The sequence below is a fragment of the Macaca nemestrina genome, chromosome 1, assembly GCF_043159975.1.
Source record: "Macaca nemestrina isolate mMacNem1 chromosome 1, mMacNem.hap1, whole genome shotgun sequence".
Classification (NCBI taxonomy): domain Eukaryota; kingdom Metazoa; phylum Chordata; class Mammalia; order Primates; family Cercopithecidae; genus Macaca; species Macaca nemestrina.
This window is the reverse complement of record NC_092125.1, coordinates 118,711,284-118,737,751: the sequence shown is the minus strand read 5'-3', so window position 1 is coordinate 118,737,751 and position 26,468 is coordinate 118,711,284. Positions and strand designations below refer to the sequence as shown.

Genomic DNA, 26,468 nt, shown 5'->3' with positions numbered 1-26,468 from the left:
GAGCCATGTTCATGCCACTGCACTCCAGCCTGGGCAACAGAGTGAGACCTTGTCTCAATATAAAAAATAAAAATAAATGCAGGTAGCAGTTTGTTGGTGAATTGAAAAGGAATCAGCCTTTCAGTCATGAAGGGTAGCCTCTGACCTCCACTATGTACATCCCCACCAAAATTGGTTAGGTATCCTGGAGGACTGAGACTCAGCAGTTAGCTGACCTCTTACACAAATTTGCATCCTAATAGTTATGCGCTGACTGAAACATCTGGTCTGTTTTGATTTGAGAGAAAGGAAATGTGGCAAAAAGGTTATGCATATGGAAGTGGAGAAATGGGAACAGAATGTGATGAGGCACTAAAGGATGAGGTCTGATGAATGGAGAGATTGTTTGTGAAAAGTCCATGAGTCTATGGAACCAGCAAAGAATGAAAGGTTTAAGACACTTCATGAGTTGGGTTTTCTTGCTTGGAAAAGGAGGAATAGAAAATGATTTGGTAAGTACTCCCTCTTTTACTTCCTTTGGAAGGGATTGGGCAAAGTAGGTATTACTTACTCCTCATATAAGTAGAATTAGTTTTTTGGTTTTTGGTTTGTTTGTTTGTTTGTTTGTTTGTTTGTTTGTTTGTTTTTGAGACAGTATCACTCTGTCACCCAGGCGGGAGTCTGTCACCCAGGCAGGAGGGCAATGGCGCGATCTGGGCTCACTGCAACCTCTGCCTCCCAGGTTCCAGTGATTCTCCTGTCTCAGCCTCCTGAGTAGCTAGGATGATAGGTGCCTACCACCACGCCTCACTAATTTTTGTATTTTTAGTAGAGACGGGGTTTCATCATGTTGGCCAGGCTAGTCTCAAACCCCTGACCTCAGGTGATCTGCCCGCCTCGGCCTCCCAAAGTGCTGGGATTACAGGTGTGAGCCACTGTGTCAGGCCTAGAATTAGTATAAAAAGCCATTTATCCATGGAGTTTTCTTTAATGAAAGGTTAACTATAGATGCAATTTCTCATAAGTTATAAAAATTTGTATCAGTTTTAATTTTTCTAGAAATTTGTTGATTTTCGTCTAAATTCTCCAATTTACTGGCATAAAGTTGTCTATAAAATCTTGCTTTAGGCCAGGTGCAGTGGCTCACGCCTGTAATCCCAGCACTTAGGAGGCTGAGGCTGGTGGATCACTTGAGGCCAGGAGTTTGAGACCAGCCTGGCCAACATGGTAAAACCCTGTCTCTACTAAAAATACAAATATTAGCTGGGCGTGGTGGCACACGCCTGTAGTCCCAGCTATTTGGGAGGCTGAGGCAGAAGAATCACTTGAACCCGGGAGGCAGAGGTTGCAGTGAGCCTAGATCGTACCACTGCACTCCAGCCTGGGTGACAGAGTGAGACCCTGTCTCAACAAATTAAAAAAAAAAAAAAATCAGTTTAGGCTGGGCATGTGGCTGACACCTGCAATCCCAGCACTTTGGGAGACTGAAGCGGGCAGATCACCTGGGTCAGGAGTTCGAGACTACCGTGGCCAACATGGCAAAACCCCATCTCTACCAAAAAATATAAAAATTAGCTGGATATGGTGGTATGTGCCTGTAATCTCAGCTACTGGGGAGGCTGAGGTTTGAGGGTCACTTGAACCTGGGAGGCGGAGGTTGCAATGAGCTGAGATCATGCCACTGCACTCCAGTCTGGGTGACAGAGTGAGACTCTGTCTCAAAATAGAAATAAAAATAAAAATTCATTTTAAACTTTTAATTGTAAAATAAAGTGCAGATACAGAAAAATCATACAAATGTAGTTTTGTGAATTTTGATTAGGTTGACACCCACGTAACTACTAATTTGACCAAGAAATAAAACTCTTCTGGCCACCCCAGAAGTCCCACCTTCTGCCATGTTCCTAACACAGTCCACTCCCTTCCTCCAAAAGTAACCACCATTGTGACTTAATCGCTTCTTGATGTTTCTTTAAGATTGTATAACCTGAATGCATTCTAAAACAGTATTTTTTTTAAGGCGTGTCTTTTTTTTTTTTTTTGAGACAGAGTCTCCCTCTGTCATCCAGGCTGGAGTGCAGTGGTGTGATCTCGGCTCACTGCAACCACTGTCTCCCAGGTTCAAGCAATTCTCCTGCCTCAGCCTCCCAATTAGCTGGGAGTACAGGCACACACCACCAGGACTGGTTAATTTTTGTATTTTTAGTAGAGACAGGGGTCTCACCATGTTGGCCAGGCTGGTCTCGAACTCCTGACTTCAAGTGATCCGCCCACTTCGGCCTCCCAAAGTGCTGGGATTACAGGCGTGAGCCACCGTGCCTGCCCTAATGGTATGTCTTTTAAGCCTCTTTCAATGCACAGTTTTCCCTCCTCCATCACTTTCATTGCCTTGCAGTTTTTCTGCTGATTATGAAGAATACAGGGCATTTTACCTGTAGAGTTTCACACAACCTGAATTCTGAAATTTGTTGACTGCATAATTATGGTGCATTTCAATATGTTTCTCTGTGTTGTGTAATTTCTACAGATTGGTAGTGGGATGTAAAGGCTTTAGATTCAAAGTAATACTTTGCCAAGACTATAGATAGGTTGGGTTGCATTCTTTAATCAGGAAGTGACTTCTGAACAGCCAGCAAAATTTGGAAGTGGATGAGTTAGTTGAAAGTGCAACCAATCACCCTCTGCCACTTTTGGGGTGTCACTGGGGTCCTGCCCTACTTGCTAATAGTGCCACCATCTGACATTTTATGCATTTGTATTTGTTTGTATTTGTGGACCACAGGGGTTTGCTTAGATTGGACTCACTGGCCCATGGAACCATTTGGAACTGGGGAGAAGGATTCAGGACCTCACCCAGCCCTCTTCCCTGGGGACTCATTTGGAAGCACACTGTTTGCATATATGAATGCATGACTTTGTGTATGGGCCCTGATTCCTTTGCTATGGAAGATAAGCAAGAATGGTGGGGGTACTCCTTGCACTGTGTAATGGCTGGAAGGCTCTGGAATTTCCTTTCATTCATGTTCTTTTTTTCTTCCCCTCCTTTCTTCCTCACACCCTGCTTATAAGACCTGGCTTCTACACAAAAGCTGACCAGGCTGTCTCTTCTTCTGTTTTCTCTTCTGCCTGCTTTATATGGGTACGTAAGTATGTGTTTATAGGTACATATATATATGTTGTTACGTGTTGTGGCCACAAGGTACCAAATTGGCTTAAAGGAATACTCATAAATTAATAAGCCCAAATGCTTTCCAAGTTCATGTGACTTAAGTGAAACTTTAATAAATAAGATGGCTCTAAAATTAGCAGTAAAATAATATTAGAAATGCCTTTAGAATTGTCAATATATATTTTTGTTTGGATTTACTGATCAAGAGGTTTCACATTTATCTCTGCCAGATATTACTAGGTGTCAGCGTTTGACATAAAAACTATAAAACTATAAACCCAGGCCAGACCAGAATGATTTTGTTTGTGTAATTTTTTTATAAACAAGACATTTAATATTGTTTAAAGAAAACAACTAAATCTTCTGAGTTATTGACAAAATGCCCATATGTTTAACTTTAAGTTTCTTATTTGGATAAACACCTGATGTTCACAAAGCTTTAAAAATGCTTAGCAGGGAAATAACTTTAAATAATGACCACCTTTGTATGATATCTCAGTTTTCGTAAATAATCTAAATAAACAGTGAAAAATGGAAAGAATGGGTACATATAAACGAGATAAATGCTTGTAAGTAAGCTTTTTTTATAAAATTTTAAATCTTAAAATCATTTTGGATGCTTATGGGATGTCTGGGTCATTTGCAATTTTTAAAAAAGGGTTATGGCCAGGCACAGTGGCTATGCCTGTAATCTCAGCACTTTGAGAGGTCAAGGCAGGTGGATTGCTTGAGCTCAGGAGTTTGAGACCAGCCTGGAAAACATGGTGAAACCCTGCCTCTATATTATATTGTATTATATTATATTATATTATATTATATATTTTATATCAAAATTATACTATCAAAATATACTATATTTTTATATTTTATATCATAAATGTAAAAATTAGCCAGGCACCCAGGAGGCTGAGGTGGGAGGATTGCTGGAGCCCAGGAAGTCAAGGCTGCCTTGAGCCGTGATCATGCCAATGCACTCCAGCCGGGGTGACAGAGTGAGACACAGTCTCAAAAAAAAATCAATTAATTTAAAAAGCATTATTAGATGGAAAATATGTTCCAAAAGATTGTGGAATGGTTCTCATCTATAAAATGCTAACATCTGATAGGCAGTTGAAAATTTCTTACTTCCTAAGTTCGTATAAACTATGCCAAAGAAGATGTGTTCTTATTGAGAAACAGAATAGTTTTGTCTAATTCAAAGGTTATCTGAAAGTTAATTCAAATTATGGACTTGAAAAGGTTATTGCATCCATGTAACTTTCTGTATTGTTTTTAAAGTCCTTGTGATGTTAAATTTACAGGGCTTTGACTCTTCGGTCTAAAAAGGGCACATGATAATGTCATGTCTAGACTTAATTCTCTTGAATACTTAAAATCTTTTGCAAGCTCAAAAATAACTGCTCTAGACTCATTCTGGGAAAAGCAATAGCAGTCACTGTGTGCTATAGTTCAGCAGCTAAGGTTTTGCACTTTCACACTGGTGGCCTAGGTTTAGTTCCTGGCCTTGGGAATAAGCCCTTTCTGGGTTGACAGTTGTGGGACTTTTGCCATTTGTTGATTCTTTCCCCCTTTATGAACAGCTTCTGATTTTCTGTCTTGAATGGCTTACATACCAGATCTTTCGCCAAAAATAAGAGTTGCTGAGAGTTAACCTTGTAACATGTACTTGAGATTACTGGAGAAAGTTTTACATGCAAGATGTATAAGGAAAGTAGAATGTGCTTTTGGCAAAAGGCTATAAGAAAGCATGAAAATACAGTTTTTATTGTAGAAATGTAATTTTTTCTAGTTCAGAGCTTTTAAAGGATTGTCCTAACCTAAAAGGGTAACAGGACAAAACTAAAGGTTTAAACAAGTTGTGAAAGATTTGTGAAAGATTGATCTTATAAAGAAAATTCTGTGGGTATGAGCAAGTTGGCTAAGATTTGAAGGCGATTACTTAGTTTTTCCGTAATTTAAACATAAAAGCACACTGATGTAGAGCCAGAACCTGGGTCCATGTGTTTAAATAATAATGTGTGTTTGAGAATTGGCCTATTATTTAACAGAAAATTGAAAAGGATTATAGAAGGTTATGAAAAATCTTACCTTATGGTCAAACTAATTAAGATTAAATAGATTTATTTATAAGGTTTTATTAAGAATTGGGTTTAACACTAACAGGATTCTAATGCAAAGGTGAAATTTGGCTTTATCTCTCTCTCTCTAAGACAGGGTCTCACTAGCCCAGGCTGGAGTGTAGGCTGGTGTGATCTCAGCTCACTGCAACCTCCACCTCCTGGGTGCAAGCGGTTCTTATGCCTCAGTCACCCAAGTAGTTGAGATTACAGGCATGTACCATCACACCTAGCCAATTTTTGTGTTTTTAGTAAAGATGGGTGTCAAAGGAAAATAAACCTTGGGGCTCCAAATCACTAAGCTAAAGGGAAAAGTCAAGCTGGGAACTGCTTAGGGCAAACCTGCCTCCCATTTTATTTAGTATTCAAAGTCATCCCTCTGCTCATCGAGATAAATGCATATCTGATTGTCTCCTTTGGAAAGGCTAATCAGAAACTCAAAATAATGCAACCATTTGTCTCTTACCTACCTGTGACCTGGAAGCCTCCTCCCTGCTTGAGTTGTCCCATCTTTCTGGATGGAACCAATGTACATCTTGCATATATTGATTGATGTCTCATATCTCCCTAAAATGTATAAAACCAAGTTGTGCCCTGACCACCTTGGGCAAATGTAGTCAGGGCCTCCTGAGGCTGTCATGAGTGCATGTCCTCAACCTTGGCAAAATAAACTTTCTAAATTAACTGAGACCTGTCTCAGATATTCGGTGTTCAGATTTTGGCAACCATAAAGGGATTCTAAGTGGAGGTGCCCCTGACCTTTGACAAGTCTCCTATCAGTATTTGGTAGCAGCTTGAGCTATCTTTTTCTTTGTTTTTTGATTTTGAGACAGAGTCTCGCCCCATCACCCAAGCTGGAGTGCAATGGCGCAATCCCAGCTCACTGCAACCTTTGCCTCTCAGGTTCAAACAATTCTCCTGCCTCAGCCTGCCAAGTAGGTGGAATTACAAGTGCCTGCTACCACACCCAGATAATTTTTGTATTTTAAGTAGATACGGGGTTTCACCATGTTGGCCAGGAGGTCTCGAACTCCTGACCTCGTGATCTGCCTGCCTCAGCCTCCCAAAGTGCTGGGATTACAGGCATAAGCCACTGCACCCAGCCAGCTTGAGTGATCTTTATGGACAAACCAATAGGACAGTTTGCTGAGGCCCAGAAGCATCCCCTCCAGAGAATCCCTGATGTCCCCAAATCTAAACTTTATTTTGCTGTACAATTCCTTTTTTTTTTTTTTTTTTTTTTTGGTGGGGGGAGTTTAACTTGATTCCAACGAAAGGAAGGCAAGTTTTTCCTGTGTCCATGACAATGGAAGGCAGGTAACTCCTTTCTGGAGTTTGAACTCACTTCCAACAGGGAAGACTAATTTAAGTTTTTTTCCTGCTTCTCAGAAACTCAAAAGAATGCCTCTTTGGAGGCAGTCTCCAGCCTGAGACCCATCTCTAGGTAAGTAACTGAATTGGGTTTGTCTTGGCTAAAGTTAAGATTAACAAGCAGCTGGTCTTAATTTCTCGTTACCATTAGAGCACTCAGTGATCATATAAGTTGTAGTATCATGGGCCAGGCATGGTGGCTCACGACTGTAATCCCAGCACTTTGGGATGCTGAGGCAGGCAGATCACAAGGTCAGGAGTTCGGTACCAGCCTGGCCAGCATGGTGAAACCCTGTCTCTGCTAAAAATACAAAAATTAACTGGGTGTGTTGGCAGGTGCCTGTAATCCCAGTGACTCAGGAGGCTGAGGCAGGAAAACTGTTTGAACCTGGGAGGTGGAGGTTGCAGTGAGCCAAGATGGCGCCATTGCACTCCAGCCTGGGCAACAGGGTGAGACACCATCTCAAAAAATATAAAAATTTTAAAAAAACAATAATAAATTGTGCCATCGTTTGCTTTGTTTAACTGTTGTTGTTGTTGTTTGCTTGTTTGTTTCTGTTTTTGTTGTTGTTTCCGTCTTTTTCCCATTGGGTTTGATCAACTCTATTTGACTTGATCAAATCCAAAGGAAAGTTCCAAATTACAGGGAACAAGGCCCCTGAAATGACTAAATTCCCCCGCTCCTGCACTCCCCCTGCCACACACAAAGAGGTAGTGTGGTGGGGAAGAAAAACAGCCAGCAAAAGGAAAAAAATAAAGATTTTTGCTTTTGACTACTTAAGAAGCTTTATTTACATAACGAGGCCACGTTTTTGTTAGCCAGACTGAACTGAAAGAGCAATGACTGTTGCACCATGCTGAAGTTCCATAGCTAAGGGCTCTGCGTTATTTTTTCCTACCATGACAGCCTGGGTTTGGATCCTAAATGAAGCCCTTTCTAGTTCGATACTTGGTATATCATAAATATTAATAGTGTAGCAGGACAAGCCACAGAAAAAACCCCTCAGACACCAAGTTGAGGAAGGAAAGGGTTTTATTTGGCCGGGAATGTTGGCAGACTTATGTCTCAAAAAACTGAGCTCCTTGAGTGAGCAATTCCTGTCCTTTTTAAGGGCTTACAACTCTAAGGGGGTCTGTGTGAGAGGGCTGTAATCGATTGAGCAAGCAGGGAGTACATGACTGGGGGCTGCATGCACCGGTAATCAGAATGCAACAGAACAGGAAAGGGATTTTCACGATGCTTTTCCATACAATGTCTGTAATCTATAGATAACACAAGCAGTTAAGTCAGGGACTGCTTTTAACCACCAGGCCCAGGGCACAGCGTCAGGCTGTCTGCCTGTGGATTTCATTTCTGCCTTTTAGTTTTTACTTCTTTTTTCTTTAAAGGCAGAAATTTGGGCATAAGACAATATGAGGGGTGGTGTCCTTCCTTATTCCCCCCTTTGAGAACTTCACTCATTAGTGGGAGTTCTCACTTTCATCCTCACTACCCATGTTTTCTTGCAAGACAGATCGATAGTGATTCATATAGTATACTTGTGCTCACGCATTTTGGTTAACTAAGGTAGTGATGAAGCTTTTTATCATTTGAAGGAGTACAGGTAGCAAACAAGGGAGTAGTAAGCAGGTTCCTATTACTATTATAATTCCTACTATAAGAATTTTAAAACTTCCTAGTGCTGGGAACCATTTTCCAAACATGGCCCCAGGATCAAATCCATGTCACACTTGCACAGGCACATGTGCCAGTTTTGTCATATCTCTATGTCTTCAACTACTTGCCTTTGATCATCTGTGTGTAGACAGCAATTAGTAAGGTTAAATTTCCCACAAACCCCTCTTTCAGCTGCTAACAAGTTGTCTAGGGCTAATCTATTCTGATAAATGGCATTTCTTATCAAGGTTTCTTGCCAGGCTAAAACAGTCAAAGCTCTGCCAGTTTCATTAGTGATTATTTCTAAGACAGCTTGTAACTGTATAATCCAGTTGAGCATGTAGATGGGGGTTTAGTATCCTTACAAGCCGTCTTGTGCCCATGTGGCAGATCCATAGTACTGTATGATTCTTTCAAGGGGCCACTTGTCATTTTTCCAATCGCCTACAGCTATGCTCCTCTTTTTGTGGGAAGCACAGACAGGGAAGCCTAGGAGCTCACCTGTTTTTATGAGCAGTAGGAAAAAGGATGGCTTAATGGTGCTAACGACACAACCACCTGCCCATTGGTCAGGTAGCTTGGTGTGGGCTCTATACCTGCATATCCAGTATAGTCCAGCTGGAGCTGTCCAGTCTCTGGATGAGCCCAAACAGTTTGCAACTTAGGAAACTTACTAAATGGATTCTTCTTAGTACAGTTTAGACCCCACCAGGTGATTGTTCTTAATCTTACTTCAAAAACTGTGACCATAGGGGGCTCAGATGGGTTACAACACACATCAGCCTGGTCACTTTCTGGGCTACATACCTTGTACTGGGTGACATTATACAAACAAGTCCCTTTTAGAGTTCCAGCACATTTATAACTATAGAACAAAAAGACACTTTTAACTTTTTGCCCTATCTCAGTGAGCTGATGTATACACTGGGAACAGTCCCCAGTTTGAGGAAGGTCAGTTGAAGTCCTTACTGTGCAAATCCAAAATTTAAGGAAAATAAGTCCCACAGTGAGTTTCCTCATACTTCGGCTGTGTGTGGACCAGTCAGCTTCCAGGTCTGACTGAAGCAGGACTTGTCGTCTTCTTCAGAGTCACTTTGCAAGAATTGTCTGGGCTTGGTCTCGCCTCCCAGGTCTCAGGTGCTGCGGGTTTCACATGACTGTGGTGGATCCAGGCTGGGATTCCTTCTACTTTCATGGCTGTGGGAGTGGTCAAGATGACAGTCTGGGGTCCTTTCCATCATAGTTGCAAGGGGGCTACATTCCAATCCTTGATCCATACCCGATCACCTTTGCTGTCTTCTGTACCAAGTCAGCCACAAATGCCAACCCGTTGTCCAAGCCGATTTGTAAGGGCAGTCCAAACCTAGGGATGAGATCTCCACACTTGGGCATCTTGGTGAAGTCTACCTGGGAGTCTTCAAAGGGGGCTGCTCCATAAGCCTATATGCCGGGCAGCACTTGCCTAGCATTGTGCTGCTGGCAGGTGACACACTGCTGCACCACTGTTTTGGCAAGGGCTGACAGATGTGAGATGTAGAAGTACCAGCCTAACAACTTTTTAAGAGACTCTTGGCCAAGTGGGTGGTCCCATGCACAGCCAGTACGACTGAGGCTCCTAGCAGTTGTGGCATGGCTATTCTTCCATCTGATAACCAGATCCATGCTTTTTCTATCACCTGTCCTCCTGCTGATGAAATGCCAGGGCAAAACAGATAGCCAATTGGACTAAAGCACAAGTGCCACTCCAGTTATTCGGCAGAGTGTCCAGTAAAGGTCCATCACAATACCACCACACATCTGCTTGGGGATGAACAAGGGCTGACTTATTGGTAAGCTCTCGAAAGTTCTTAAGCTCACTGCATCCCTTCAAGTCTCCAAGGAATGCTGAGTTTCCTCCCTGTTGTGAGAGACATGAAATGAACTTAGTGTTGGGAGACGGAAGCTGGATGGCCCTCAGGGGCTGATCCGCAGGGTGCTGAACTTCAGGATATAGCAGAGAGAGAGTTTGGCATGACTTATTACTCCAGGCTGTAGAATTCTGGAAAAGAGCTACCATGCAGCCCACGCTTGGTCGACTGGAGGACCACCTTAGTGGAAAGCAGACAATTTGGGCCTCTGGCCTGCCATATGCACGAGCATAACAATCACTTTTGTTTAATGTGTGGACAGAATATTTGATCCATTCCAATAAGGCATTTGCATCTTGGTATCCTGTCTTAATTGCCAGTTTGTTTTAAGTCTTTAACGTCTATAATCCTCTAGTAAAATGAATGTATGGTTTTAGGAAATTACAAAAACTGGTTGGGGCAGCCCATCCTTGCTCTTTAGTGGTCCACAGAATGTTGGACCAACCATGGCATAAAAGCTCTACATCGGGGGGCAAGACTCCTGGTTGACACCGGGGTCTTTATCAAAATCTCCCCAGATTAAATGGTCCCAATTTACTAATGCCCAGTCTGAGTAGAGTCAGGAGAGACAGAGGTACTTTTCTGAAGCAGAGAGCTGTCTTTGACTTGGCAAGACCCCACAGGGTATAACAAGGCAAGCATTAAATGCAATAGTTTGAGATGAAATTCACTTGGTTGTGTTAATAACTAGATGTTCAGCAATAGAGCGAGGAAAGAAGAAAGAGTAATAGAATAGATGAAAGAGTTAAATTTTTCTTAGCTTTAGTTTGGTTGGGTTTTCTCCTGTGACTATGGCCCACGACTCTGGAGGGGGTGGCACTTCCTTGACCAGGGTATGATGAGTCCATCCCTTTTTCACTGTACAAACAGCAGTCTCAGTGGTTAGCAGCACAAGGTAGGGTCCTTCCCAGGCTGGCTCGAGTTTTTCTTCTTTCACCCTTTGATGAGAACATAATCTTCAGGCTGGTGCTGTTTTACTGGAAATTCTAGGGGTGGTACATGTGCTAAAAGACTTTTAGTTGTGAGGGAAAGGAAAGTGGAAGATAAACCAAGTATATAATTTCTAAGAAATTGACCTTTTGTTTTAAACGTGGGGACATCGGCAGCAGACTTTATAGTTCTTGGTGCCTTCTTACTGAGAAATTTCCTTTAGCACCTATTTTTACTAGTTTTTAGACCAAAGAAAGCCAAACAACATTTTATATTTGACAATGCTTTCTATATGATTTTCATACCAGGTAAGCTAAATTTCACCTTTATATTAGTGTGTTATTAATGTTAAACTTAGTTTTAATAAAACTTTGTAGACATATTTATTCAATTTTTAATGTCTGACCATAAGGTAAGATTTTTATAGACTCTTTTTAGCCTTTTATAATTTTTGTTAAAGAGCAGGTTAGTGCTTTAAGAAAAACCTGTTGTGTATTTATTTTAATGTCCAGTTCACAGAAAAACTGGATGATGCCCCTTTAACTCTAGCCAATATGTTTACACACAGAATTTCCTTTACAATTAACATTTTAAAACTTCCTTAAACCTTCAAAGCAAAATTTTTTTAACGTTTTAATGTAGGTAAATATCCACATTTTTATGCCTCCTTATAATCCTTTTACTAAAAGTATATTTTACTTTTCTTATACACTTTGCACATAAACTTTTTCTTCAGTAGTTTTACATTTAGGAGGCCTAATTACTTTTCAATTATACAACATTTCTTGCATAAATTCCTTTTTTATAACACACTTTTTTTTTCTTCTTTCACAACTTTCACAGACAATTCTTCAACATATCTCAACTTTCTGACTTATTGCAAACATCCCTTTCTTTAAACAATCAGTTAATTTATTTTACGACAAGAGTTTACTATATAACATTTTTTCACGTAAATTCTCCCCCGCCTTTCTCTCTCTCTCTCTTTTTTTTTAAACTTAGGATAATTCTGAACTGGTGAGGTGTGCTCACAGTGAGGTTTCCTTTAAAAGTTATTTTTCTACTTTTTTCTGTTAGCAAAACCATTGCCACTACAGGTTGAATGTATTTGGGCCATCTGTGGGTTACTGGGTTAAGGAATTTTGATAGGAAGGCTACGGGTTGTCAGTGGTTTCAGTCCTTCCAGGCTACGCCCTTGTTTATACTGACAACAAAGTAGTATTGGAGTGTTATATGGTCATGGAGAACACCTTTAATTATCAATTATAGGTTCTAAATTTACCTTGGCTTTTAAAGGAATAGGATACACTGCTTTTTTCTTAACTACTTGTGTGTGTGTGTGTGTCTCTCTCTCTCTTTCTTTCTCTCTTTGACTTTCTGTCTCTGTCTCTTCCTTTCTCTCTCTGCCTCTCTCTTTCTCTCTTTGACTCCCTCTTTGTCCCTCTGTCTCTCCTCTCTCTCTCTTCCTTTTCTCTTTGCCTCTTTTCCTCTCTCTTTCCTCTCTCTCTCTCTTTTAGCTCTCTCTCTCTTTCCCCTCTCTCTCTTTCTCTCCTCTCTCTCTCTCTCTCTCTTCTCTCTGCTGGTCTTTCCTTGCCTCTGCCAGCCGCTTATGCAGCTGTTCTCCTCTCTCCTTCCTCTTCCTCTAGGGGAGGGACCGGCGGGAGTGGAGCTACTCTTTCTTCCTTGGCTGTCTGTCCCTTTGCCACTAGTACTACTGCTGCCTGTCCTCTTAACCACTGTAGGGGGTCTAAAACCAGCTGCAACCAAGTATCTATGTATGGAAACTGATCTGGGTGTCCTGATTTACCAGTTACTTTGTGCCATACCTTTGAAACTAGGGACCTGTCTAGGCTTCCTTGTGATGGCCATCCCACCTCTAATGCTGGCCAATCTATCTCACACAAAGCCTTAAGCTTTCCAGGTGTGATAGCAATTCCATAGTCCCCATTGAATCCTTTCTTGAAATTCTTTAACATCATTCCTAATGGGGTAGGCTTACTTTGTGTTTTACTCATTTTCCTCTCTGAAGACAGAACAACACTCTTATCACAAAGAGGAAAGGGAAAAGGGGGCAAAAAGTCCCTCACTCCACTCACTCACCAAGCAATTCACACTAAAACCAAAGCATGGATAAGGAGTTACTCATTCATCAAGCAATTTGAGCCAAGTCAGAACCGAAATCAAAGCCAAAACAGTTCAAAACCAAAAGTCAATACCGAAATCTAAACCAAAACAGTACAAATCTAGTCAAAATCAAAACCAAAACCAAGTTGCTGATAAAGGCATGCTGTGGGTGATCAGGCCACGCTTCCACTCAGATGGAGTGGGCAAGTTCCAAGACCCATCTTACCGTGTTCCAGATGTCCGGACTCCAAGCGCCAATTCCTTCTCGGTGTTCAGCCACTGCGTGGATCCTCCACGGGGCCCTACCGTGCACTGCTCTGGTGAGGTGTTCCACCAGGACAATTGCCTACCCGGGAGCGCTCTCAGGATTCATGTTGCTAAAGCTGTCTGGAGTCCCCCACAGGGATGCTCCACAGGGCAGGCCTAAGCCGCCTAAGGGGCTGCCTCGACCATCCACTAATCACCTCGCTTCCTGGTCGGGGCACCAAGAAATGTAGCAGGACGAGCCACAGACAAAACCCTCCAGACACCGAGTTGAGGAAGGAAAGGGCTTTGTTTGGCCGGAAGCATCGGCAGACTTACATCTCAAAAAACTGAGCTCCTCGAGTGAGCAATTCCTGTCCCTTTTAAGGGCTTACAACTCTAAGGGGGTCCATGTGAAAGGGTCGTGTTCGATTGAGCAAGCAGGGAGTACATGACTGGGGGCTGCATGCATCTGTAATCAGAACAGAACAGGACAGGGATTTTCACGATGCTTTTTCATACAATGTCTGGAATCTATAGATAACACAAGCAGCTAAGTCAGGGGTTGATTTTTAGCTACCAGGCCCAGGGCGCAGCTCTGCGGATTTCATTTCTGCCTTTTAGCTTTTACTTCTTTTTTCTTTGGAGGCAGAAATTGGGCATAAGACAACATGAGGGGTGGTCTCCTCCCTTAATAGCAGCAATTTGTCCTAGTTGAAATATGGTAATGAGATTTAAAAAGGTTCTTTTAAAGGAGTTCATGGTAAAAAGTCAGCTTAATTAAAAGCTAACATCCAAGATGTTTGTGTATATGTGTGCATGTGTGTGTGTTTGTATTTAAAAGGTCCTCACGTTTTTGTTTTTGTTTTTTTCTCCTACGACTTTGTCTTTTTTCCTCTTTGAACAAAAGTTTTTCTTAGTTGACTGAATTCTGTTTTCTTCATTTGTTTCTGCTGTCTCTCCTTTCTCTTGTACCCTCTGCTGCATGAGGGACCTAGAATAGTTTATAATAGCCTGAGGTTCCTTAAAGAAAATGGAGAAGTCACCAAACTCCCTTTGAGGGAGAAACATATTTTTCCTTTTTCCTTATGGAACCCCAAGAGTGTAAACAGACAAGTTTGTCTCAGCCCTTAAACTGCTTGCTTTTGTATTGTGTCACCTGATTTATTGACTAAAATAGTTATTGCAACAGAGACTACTCTTGGACTTTTAAGGAAGAGCGTAGTTTAGACACTTAGAAATGTCTATGTTTAAAAAAACTTTTTAAGTGCGCTGTAAAAACATCACATGGTCTAGCCTCATAATAATTCTCCCTTTTTGGAGACCAAGAATTCAGTGTGTACTCTGCCTAGAGCTCAGAGATCCAGTTAAAAGATAGGTAGTCCCTATCTAAATAAAATTGTGCTTCTCGTACAATCTTATGATAGATTTCAATAATTTTATGTTTGATTTGGCATCCATCTTTAATCTCCCTCTAGCACCACCAGACTTTATCTCTCTGTAACTTGAGATGTAAATTTTGCTATCTGATTTTTCATCTAAGAGTTGTTTCCTTCAATACGCAGATTTACAGCTATTTAGCTGACAACTGCCAGGGTAATGAAACAGGTTATGAAGAGTTTACAAGTCTAAGATAGGGAAAAAAAATGGCGATCTTAGGAATCTTTAAGATGTACTTCCATCTGTATGCCTAATACAGTTTTGTCTTTATGTATTGTGTACACAACGTTTTGCTTCCAAAAATATAGAAAAGAGGTCTAATTAATTGGCTTAAAGAAAAATAAAAGCACTAAAATCAAATAATTTTTCAGAAAAAAGGAAAGACTAGTCAATTGCTCTTTCAAGTTTATGTAACTTAAGAAAATCTTTAATAAATAAGTTAGCTTTAAAATTATTGGTAAAGTAATATTAGAAATGTCTTAAGAATTGCCAGCAAACATTTTTGTTTGCATTTATTGATCAAGCAATATCATACTTCTCCCTGGCAAATACAATAAGGTGTCGAAATTTAGCACAGGGGTTATAAAACTATAAATCCAGCCCAAAACAAAATGATCTTTTCTTGTGTAATTTTTTTTTTTTTTTTTTTTTGAGACAGTTTAACTCTTGTTGCCCAGGCTGGAGTGCAATGGCACGATCTTGGCTCTCAGCAACCTCCACCTCCCAGGTTCAAGTGATTCTCCTGCCTCAGCCTCCCGAGTAGCTGGGATTACAGGCATGTGCCACCATGCATGGCTCATTTTGTATTTTTAGTAGAGACAGGGTTTCTCCATGTTGGTCAGGCTGGTCTCAAATTCCCGACCTCAGGTGATCCGTCAACCTCAGCCTCCCAAAGTTCTGAGATTACAGGCATGAGCCACTGTGCTTGGCTGCTTGTGTAATTTTCAATAAATAATACATTGATATTAGTTTAATGAAAACAGCTACATCTTGAATTATTTAGTAAAATTACCATAACTTCTAATCTTGTGGTTTTAGGCAATGCAGTCCACAGGCAGTAAGGTGGTTCGTTTGGGAAAGAACTTTTATCATCTTTGTTTCAAAGCTTAACTATAAACTATGTTTCTCCCAAAGTGAATTCGACTTATGCCCAGGAATGAACAAGGACAGCTTAGAGGTTAGAAACAAGATGGACTCAGGTCATGTCTTTTTCACTATCTCAGTTATAATTTTGCAATGGCAAGTTTCATAAGTTTAAATGATGACAATCACAGTTTTCATAAATAATCTAAACAATTAAAATAAAATAATTAGGTAAACGTAATGGGATAAATACTTGTAGACAAACTTCTCATAATTTAGAATCTAAAGGCATATTAAATTAAATAATAGATATTTCAGTAAAAATATATATTGTAGGAAAACCTCATCCTTTCTTTAAAAAAAATGAGTGTCCTTTTGGTTGGGCACAGTGGCTCACGCCTGTAATCCCAGCAGTTTGGGAGACCGAGGCAGGTGGATCAGGAGGTCAGGAGATCGAGACCAGCCTGGCCAACATAGTGAAACCCCCTCTCTACTAAAAATACAAAAATTAGCCAGGTGTGGTGGCATGTGCCTATAGTCCCAGCTACTCGAGAGGCTGAGGCAGGAGAATCGATTGAACCTGGGAGGCGGAGGTTGCAGTGAGCAGAGACCACGTCATTGCACTCCAGCCAGGGTGACAGACTGAGACTCCATCTCAAAAAAAAAAAAAAAACAAAAAGTGTCCTTTTTAAAAAGGTGAACAATTCGTGTCTAATTCAAAGCTTATTTAAAGGTTATGTATAACACAAGGTAAAGGGAACAAGGAAATAAAAGAGACGTAAAGAAAGTTATAGAAAGAGGTAGTTTTTGGTAAGAAAGCTTAAAGAGAAATCATTTTATATGATAAATAATCTTGTATGGTAAATTCAGTCCTAGAATAAAATGACCGTTTAAGAAAGAGGGATGTTCAGAACAAACCAGAAAGTCCAAGCATGTTATGGATGGTCTGTGTAAGTCACAATAAGAGGATTTATTTAAAACAACAACGACAACAACAAAAACTTATATGATCAAGTTGTCTGTAATTAAAGGGAAATTACAATGGTCTTTCTAGAGATTGGGTTTTAAAAATCACTTATACACTAAAGAGTTGATTACAACAATAAAATTTTCTTAAGAGATTGATTTACTCATAAATTATAAGTGATTTTAATTTTTTTAAACTCAAAGTTCAACTTTTATTGCATCTCACCATTTTTGGTTTTCTCTCCCCTTCTAAAAGGCATGAAATAGAAATGCTCTTCTTCAACTCATTTTCAGCTCATATAAATTTTTTTCCCCTCTAGTTATATTTGTTGTGGCCTGATACTAACAATGTTTTCTTAAAGGTCTAAAGGAAAGGTTTTCTTCCAACAGAATATTCTGCACACTGCAGAAGGTCTTTTCTTTTGCTTTTTGGTAACTGGCCTAAAAGATTTTACGTTTTATCAAATTATTTTCTATGCCACTATTATTAAGTTTTGGTTTGCTTAGAAAAAAAACTGTGATAAACATTTTTAAAATTAAGGTTATTGCATCTGTGTATCTTTCTTTATGTACTTTTAAAGTCGTTGTGACATTCAATTACAGGGCTTTGACTCCTGGGTCTAGAAAGGACACCAAGTCCTGCTAAATTTAAAACCCTGACAGTAATTAAAGCCTTATCTTCAGGCCTGGTAGAAGATGTCAATCAAAATAAAAGGATTCCTGAGACATAGGGCCAGAAAGTAAAGCTATTCAACTCCTCAGACCCACAGGCTGTTGCAGAAGAGGTGAGTGTGTGAGATTGTGAGGGCCAATTTGAGAGATAAAATAAGTTCAGTTTTTCTATAAATTAATGATTAATGTCAAAGGCACACTGATGCAAGACACTGATGCAAGCATATAGGCCCCTGTGTCAGATTGACAAAGTTTTCTTGAAGCATTAACCAACTCCTTAATAAATGTTATAAAGCTTATAAAAGGATTATGGAAGTTGTATCTTATGGTCAATATTAAAATTTTATACGTTGTTTATAAAATTTTGGAAAGCAAATTTAATTGGCTTCATTCTGTTTTTATTAGGGCTTATCGTTTGGAAAATTAAGTCTCCTTTCTCAAAGAATTAAGGTTTTTGTCTTTTGTTGAAATCCTTGAGTTATCACTTTGATTAAATGAATGACTTATTTTACAATGATCTGTGATTCTATTTTGTGATATCAAGTGTTTTAAACCTTTGATATTTGACAAACTTTCCAAAATCAAATTATAAATTGTGTTTTTCTGATCTAATTAATCCTTTAAGATATTAGATTTCCTAAAGCCCAAAAATGATATATTTGGCTTATTTGGTATAAAAATTATACGGAAAGCATTGTCAAATATGAAATGTTATTTGGTTTTCTTTTGGCTGTATTTGTATAAATATGTTATTGGTATATGTTCTAAAATTGTGGGGAAACTCCTATAATTCTGATATGACTTAGTGTACATTATCATAATAATTATAATTGTTATGTTAAATTATTGTGTGCCACAGGGGCAACAAATTTCCTTGTCAATTGTGTCTTTGACTATGGTTGCCCTAAAACTTTTTGTCATCCACAAACAATTATTATCTTGTTTAGGTCCTCTTTAGAAGGTGGTTTGATAATCAGCTATAAAACTCAAACAGGTGCTCTTGAATGCAGGTTTCTGATAACTTTGAAGATTGTGACATCAGAATAGAAAAAAAACTTTCAGGACTCATGGAGAGCTGAAATGTTCATGAATATCAAGCAGAATAGGAATTAACTGCATGGACTGAAGTAAAAGAAGACTGAAGTAATCTTTTTGACTTTTTTGCTTAAAATGTTGCTGATCCTTTTGTTTTTCAGAGTCAAGGAAACTTTTCTTTTGAGCTATTGACAGCTTTTTTTTTTTTTTTTTTTTTTTTTTTTTTTACAGTTTTGCTCCTTTTGCCCAGGCTGCAGTGCAGTGGCACAATCTTGGCTCACCACAACCTCTGCCTCCCTAGTTCAAGCAATTCTTCTGCCTCAGTCTCCCAAGTAGCTGGGATTATGGCATGTGCCACCACACCTGGCTAACTTTGTATGTTTAGTAGAGATAGGGTTTCTCCATGTTAGTTAGGCTGGTCTCAAACTCCTAACCTCAGGCGATCCACATGCCTCATCCTCCCAGAGTGCTGGGATTACAGGTGTGAACCACCACGCCTAGCCTATTGACAGCTTTTAACAATTAAATATATTTCTATGAAAAAAATTTGGAGCATATTTCTCTCTACCAGATTTCTCCAGAATTTGGAAAGTATTTCTGAGCATTCTTAACTTATGGCAATATTGTTATTTGCGTAAGTGCAGTAAGAATCTGTTTTCATTTGTAAATGAAATAGGACACAATTGGGGAAACTGGCGATTTTACCAAGGCTTTGACTGGAATGGTGTGCATTCCTGTAAGGAATCAAACTTGACTTATAGAGCCAATAAAAGTGCCTTGGGAAAATTGGCCTCATACTTTGTCTACACAGTCCCTGTAGAGGGTTCCTGACCTGTGGTAAGTAAGGAATGTCACTTTCTGACAGCCCAGGAGCCCCAGTTTATCTCAGGACCTCAAAAGGGGAAAAATTCACCCAACTCATAGGTATTTGATGATACAAATCCATGGCTGGGCTTGGTTTTAAAAAGTCTTATCTGAGATTCCTTCTATGCAACAAAGTTCCATCAAAGCCAATTTTAAAAGCCTATGTAAAAAATAATTATTCTTAGACAGGTGTGGTGGCTTACACCTGTAATCTCAGGACTTTGGGAGGCCGAGGTGGGCAGAATCACGAGATTAGGAGTTCGAGACCAGCCTGGCCAACATAGTGAAACCCCATCTCTAATAAAAATATTTTTAAAATTTGCCAGGCATAGTGGCACACACCTGTAGTCCCAGCTAATTGGGAGGCTGAGGCAGGAGAATTGCTTGAACCCAGGAGGTGGAGGTTGCAGTGAGCTGAGACCATGCCATTGCACTCCAGGCTGGGTGACAGAGCGAGATTCCATCTCAAAAAAAAAAAAAAAAAAAAAAAATTCTTGCTGCATCTTTTTTTTTGAGACAGAGTCTCATTCTGCCACCCAGGCTGGAGTGCAGTGGTGCTGTCTCAGCTCACTGCAACCTCTGCCTGTCAAGCAATTCAGGTTCAAGCAATTCTCCCACCTAACCCTCCCGAGTAGCTGGGACTATAGGCATGTGCCACCACGCCTAGCTAATTTTTTGTATTTTTAGTAGAGACAGGGTTTCACCATATTAGCCAGGCTGGTCTCAATCTCCTGACCTAGTGATCTGCCCGCCTCGGCCTCCCAAAGTGCTGGGATTACAGGCATGAGCCACTGCACCTGGCCTTTCTTGCTGCATTTTATACAAATAATCTGGCCAAGTATAATAAAGCAAATTGGTCCTACCATGATTTCTCTTTAGTAAAACTGGGAAACTAGAGAGAGAAAAATTATGTTTCAAAAACTATAGTACACCTGTTGTTAGATTCTAGTTTTGCCTAATGTTTTTCATTTTTTATTATTTTCTACAGTATGGTCTGAATTCTAATTTTTCCTGGCTACAAGTCTCGAAAACAATGTTTTCAATTTTTTTCTCCTTCCTTTTCCTTCACCCTCCATTTTTCCTAATTTTAAATCTCTGAAAACTAAGCTATGTTTTCTTAAATCCCTGCAAACTGAATCTAGACAACTTAAACTTCAGTAGAAAATAACAGCAACTTATTTGCACATGTAAGCCACTTTCATAACTGCCTACTAATGTATGGACTTCAGAGTAATGTGGCCTATATTATTTTCCAGGATTGTTCTTTTGTTTGTTGTTGTTTTTCTCCCTTCCTCCCCTTATTTTCTCTTCATACGACATGAGACTTAACCTGCTAAAAATGAGCTTTCCTAATAACTCTAAGAATAAACCATCCTAGCCATGAGAGATCAGAAAAAACCTGAGACCAGAGGCTCATTTTCTTATATAATGCTTTCTCCAAAAGATTTTTAAAAAGGGGGGAAATGTGAAAGGAAAATAAATTTTAGGGCCCCCAAATCACTAAGCTAAAGGGAAAAGTCAAGCTGGGAACTGCTTAGGGCAAACCTGCCTCCCATTTGGTTTCCTATTCAAAGTCATCCCTCTGCTCATTGAGATAAAGGCATATCTGATTGTCTCCTTTGGAAAGGCGAATCAGAAACTCAAAATAATGCAACCATTTGTCTCTCACCTACCTGTGACCTGGAAGCCTCCTCCCTGCTTGAATTGTCCCACATTTCTGGATGGAACCAATGTACATCTTACATATACTGATTGATGTCTCATGTATTCCTAAAATGTTCCCTAACCAACCTGTTCCCTGACCACCTTGGGCACATGTCATCAGGACCCTCAGGCTGTGTCATGGGTGTACATCCCCAACCTTGGCAAAATAAACTTTCTAAATTAACTGAGACCTGTCTCAGGTATTTGGAGTTCACATGAGGTTTTGCCATATTGGCCAGGCTGGTCTCGAACTCCTGGCCTCAAGTGATCTGCCCTCCTCCGTTACCCAAAGTGCTGGGATTACAGGTGTGAGCCACTGCACCCGGCCAGCTTTCTCTTTTGAACCGAATTTTCATGTAACATTAAAGGATAACAAAAGCTTTTTGTTTGCCTTTTGAACAAGTGACAGAAGAAAAAAAGGGAAGAGAATAGAGACAGATTTAGTTGGCCTCATGCTGTCTTTATTGGGTTTTTTTTTTGGAAAGCTGTGTCTACCCTCTATCAATGAGCAAAGATTTTTCCCTTTTCCTTAGAAAGACCTGGAATTCCATTTTGTAATATCAAGTGTTTAAACATTTAATATTTGACAAACTTTCCAAGGTTAATTTCTAAATTAAGCCTTTTTTTGCTCTGGTTATTCCTTTTAAATATTCAGTACCCTAAAGTCCAAAAGAGACATATTTGATTTGGCTATTAAAATCATACAGAAAGCATTGTGAAATATGAAATGGTGTTTAACCTTCTTTAGATTATATTTATATAAATGTGTTATCAGTATGTGTTCCAAACTTGCATGAGATTCTTATGATTCTGATATATCTTAATATGTTGTCAGTAGTGATTATTATGTAAAATTGTTGTATGCCATAAAAGTAACCAAAATTTCTAGTCAATTATGTCTTTAACCATGGCTGTTCTAAGACTTTCACCATCCACAATGGTGGTTTTACTTTGATCCTTTCATAGGGCAGTTTATAATCAGCTATTGAACTCTGAGGAGTACTCTTAAATATAGGTTTCTGATAACTTTAGAGACTGTCCCATTGGACTGAATAGAGAGAAAAGCTTCCAGGACTCTCACGGAAAACTGATATATTCATGAGGATTGCTGATTCCATATTGAACAGCACAGGAGTTAATTGCATGCACTGAAATAACAAAAGATTGAAGTAATCTTCTATCACTTTTTGTTTAAAACATTTGATTACTCTTTTTATTTTGTTTTTCAGAGTTGAGAAAACCCTTCTTTCAAGTTATTTGCAGCTTTTAACAGTTGGATAAAGTAAATTCTTGTGAGCAGAAATTGGAGTGTATTTCTTTCTCTCTACCTGATTTCCCCAGAATTTGAAAATTATTTGTAAGTATACTTAATTTATGGGAGTACACTTATTTGCATAAGTTCAATAAGAATCTGTTTTCTTTTGTGACAGGGCACCATTGGAGAAACTGGTTATTTTACCAAGCCTCTGACTGGAATGGCATACTTTCAGATAGAAACAGACTAAGGAATCAAAGTTGACTTATACAGCCAATAAAAAGCCCCTTAGGAAAACTGGCTTCACACCTTGTCTACACAGTCTCTGTGCAGGGTTTCCTGATCTGTGGTAAGTAACGAATGTCATTTTTCTGATAGGCCCAGGGGCTCAAAGTTATTTTGGCACCTCAAGAGGGTAGGAATTCACTCAAATTCATATAAGTATTTCCGGGCACAGATAAATCTGTGGCTGGGCTTTAGGCTTAAAAAAAATCTAACCTAAAATTCCTTATGGATCAAAGTTCAGCAAAGTAAATTTTAAAAACAGCCTATATGGCAAATAATTGTTCTTGCTGCATTTTATGCAAATACTCAGACCAAGTATAACAAGACAAAAACTTAATTCTGCAAATAAATTTGTCCTACTACAACTTATCTTTAGTAAACATGGACACTGGAGAAAAATTGTGTCAGAAAAAGATCATAGTACCCCTCCTGTTAGATTCCAGCCTTGTCCATTGTTTCTGAGTTTTTATTATATTTTTGAAATTTGGATTAAATCCTGAATTCTTTCCAGGCCACAAGTCCCAAGTTAATGCTTTCAATTTTTCCTTCCATTTTGCTAATATGGTCTCAATGAAATTACTACTACATTATTCATTATTCCTTGTAGTACAGGTAAGAAAAACATTTCAGACTGTCACTGAATCCTCTGTAACTTAAAGACGCTTTGAGTCTAACATCTGGATAGACTGTTCCAAATGTTAAGATGTATTTCTCTTCTGTTTCCATAGAAATGCCTCTTATTAAAAATCTGTTTGCCTTCATTACATGCAGAAGCCTAGCCCATCTACAATGCCACCTCCTGGAGGAGGTGCAGGTATTTGCCTAAACCGGTCCATTCTCAAGAACTAGACAGGGCTTATGACTACCTTCATGGGTATTCATACTTTCTGTAGCCTGCTAAATATATATTTAGCTAACCTGTCATCATATCCGGTTACAATTGGCAGTGGGGATCCTGCATGATAATTAAGACCAATTGCTATGTATACATCCCAGATAATTTGGGAAATGTCTCAGATAGCCCTAAGAGATATGCACCAACAAATCGAAGCTATGTCTGACCCCACATTGTCCCTAGACCAGTGGTTACTATCCAAATCTGGGACAGGACCATCCTGGTGGCAAAAGCTGCTTGTAACACTGGCCTTAATTAATTGCAGGGATAGGCATATCCCTCTGTTGTAGTGTTTACTGCTGTTGCACCCTCTGTGTGGGAATGCAAGACATGCTTTCCCAGGGACTCTGGAGACCTTGCACCATATTGCTCCAACAAACATCTGTAAGTCTGAGTACTCATGAATATTTCCAACTCCAAGTAGACCTCTTCCATTCTGATTCCCAATGACTATGACCCATTTTAGCAGGAAGTAGCCAGAATGAATATGGTGTCCAAATCCCATAAAAATGGAATTGAACTTGGCAATGGAGATTTGTAACTGAGTAGTCCCATTTTTCTAAGATATAGTTTAATTCTTTTTTTATCTGTTCTTATCTTTTCTTATCCTTTTTTAATCTGATTCTCCACTTCCTACTTAGCCCTTTAGAAATGCAAATATAGAGCTGGGCACAGTGGCTCACAGCTGTAATCACAACATTTTGGGAGGCCAAGGCAGGAGGAACAACTTTTTATTTTTTATAGGGAAAGGGTCTCATTATGTTGCCCAGGAGACCCTTTCCCTCAAAAAAATATTAAAAAATTAGCAACACAAGGTTGTACAAGCCTGTGGTCCCATCTACTCAAGAGGCTGAGGTGGGAGTATTGCTTGAGTCTGGGAAGTCAAGGCTGCAGTGAGCTGTGATCACACCACCATGCTCCAGAATGGGTGATAGAGAGATCCTGTGTCAAAAAAAAAAAAAAAAGAAAAAAAGGCTTGGCATAATGGCTCACACCTATAATCCCAGCACTTTGGGAGGCCAAGGCAGATGGTTCACCTGAGGTCAGGAGTTTGAGACCAGCCTGGTCAATGTAGTAAAACCCCATCTTTACTAAAAATATAAACATTAAAATTAGCCAGGCTTGGTGGTGGGCGCCTGTAATCCCAGCTACTTGGGAGGCTGAGGCAGGAGAAATCACTTGAACCTGGGTGACAGAGGTTGCAGTGAGCTGAGATCATGCCATTGCACTCCAGCCTGGGCGACAAGAGAGAAACTCCGTCTCCAAAAAAATAAAAATATAAAAAGAAATACAAATATAGCCTTTTACCTTTTACCTCCCCATTCACCAGATACTCTACATGGCAAGTTCAACATGTGCTCCAAGACAGAACTCTCAAGAGTTAACAGTCAATTTACAAACCAAAGCATGCCCTCTGTGGAACTCCCACTCACCAGGAGGTTATCTCGAGAGATAACAGTCAAAAGCATACACCCACTACTCTCTCACTACCTAGTTACAACTTATCTCTGCCCACAAATGTCAACTCAACTGCTCAGAAGATAAGACACCAAGCTAGCTAACAGACACCCACCTTGCTCACTTCCTCCTCTGCCTTCTACAAGTGTCTGCTTTCTGCTCCAAAAGTAAAGCTAGCTTTGGAATAAATCACTTTCATTATACTAGACCTTACTCTTGTTAATTGAACTTTGTGCAGCTAGCAACTGACCTGTGTTTCAGTTCCAAGACCATATTATAACCTAAGAATTGGTAATAGCTTGCTTGTAGTTTCTAGCCCTCTGTAATGGACCAAATTAGGGGGATAAAATAAATATATTAAAATCAACTTTATTGAGATATAATTCATAAAAAGTAAAATGTATCCATTTAAAGTGGACAGTTAGGCTGGGTGAGGTAATCCTAGCACTTTGGGAGGCCGAGGTGGGAGGATTGTTTGAGCTCAGGAGTTTAAGACTAGCCTGGACAACAGAGGAAGACCTCATTTCTACAAAAAAAAAAAAAAAATTTAACTTAGCCAGGTGTGGTGGTGCATGCCTGTAGTTCCAACTACAGCAGTTTAGGGCTGCAGTGAGCCATGTTCACAGCACTGCACTCCAGCTGAGGTGACAGTGCGGGACCCTACAAACTGACTTCTACAAAGTCAGTTGGGATTTGGATAGGGATTACACTGAATCTGTATATCAGTTTTGAGTATTGATCCATGAACACAAGATATTTTTCGAAATATTTAGATTTTCTTAACTTTTTTCAGTAATGCTCTATAGTGTTCAGAGTATAAATTCTACACCTGTTTCGTTAAACTATCTCTATCCTAATCTTTTTGATGCTATTGTAAATGAAATTATTTTCCTAATTCCATTTTCAATTGGTTTATTGCAAGTTTATTGCAGTTATTCAAGTGTGTAGAAATACAATTGATTTTTGTATATTGATCTTGTATCCTGCAATCTCAAACTCATTTATTAGTTCTAACAGTTTTTAGTGGATTCTTTGGGATTTTCTAGATATAAGACCATGTTTGCAAAAACATAGTTGACATCTTCCTTTCTTCTTTTTTTGAGACAGTCTCGCTCTGTTACCCAAGCTGGAGTGCAGTGGTGCAATCTTGGCTCACTGCAACCTCCGCCTCCCAGGTTCAAGCGATTCTCATGCCTCAGCCACTCAGCAGCTGGGATTACGGGAATGTGCCACCACAATTGGCTTTTTGTATTTTTAGTAAAGATGGGGTCTCACCATGTTGCCCAGGCTGGTCTTGAGAACTCTTGTCCTCAA

General features: G+C 39.7%; 1 long non-coding RNA gene across 2 annotated transcripts; it reads left to right on the top strand.

Moving 5' to 3' along the window:
- The first annotated feature begins 353 nt into the window (after positions 1 to 353).
- Positions 354 to 23,444, top strand: LOC105479153 (uncharacterized). 2 transcript variants are annotated; one of them, XR_985717.3, is made up of 5 exons: positions 354 to 491; positions 3,049 to 3,118; positions 6,655 to 6,709; positions 22,491 to 22,553; positions 22,692 to 23,444. It is a non-coding gene; the product is annotated as an uncharacterized lncRNA (long non-coding RNA). The 2 variants fall into 2 exon arrangements; XR_985716.3 differs by lacking the exon at positions 3,049 to 3,118.
- The last annotated feature ends 3,024 nt before the right edge of the window (positions 23,445 to 26,468 follow it).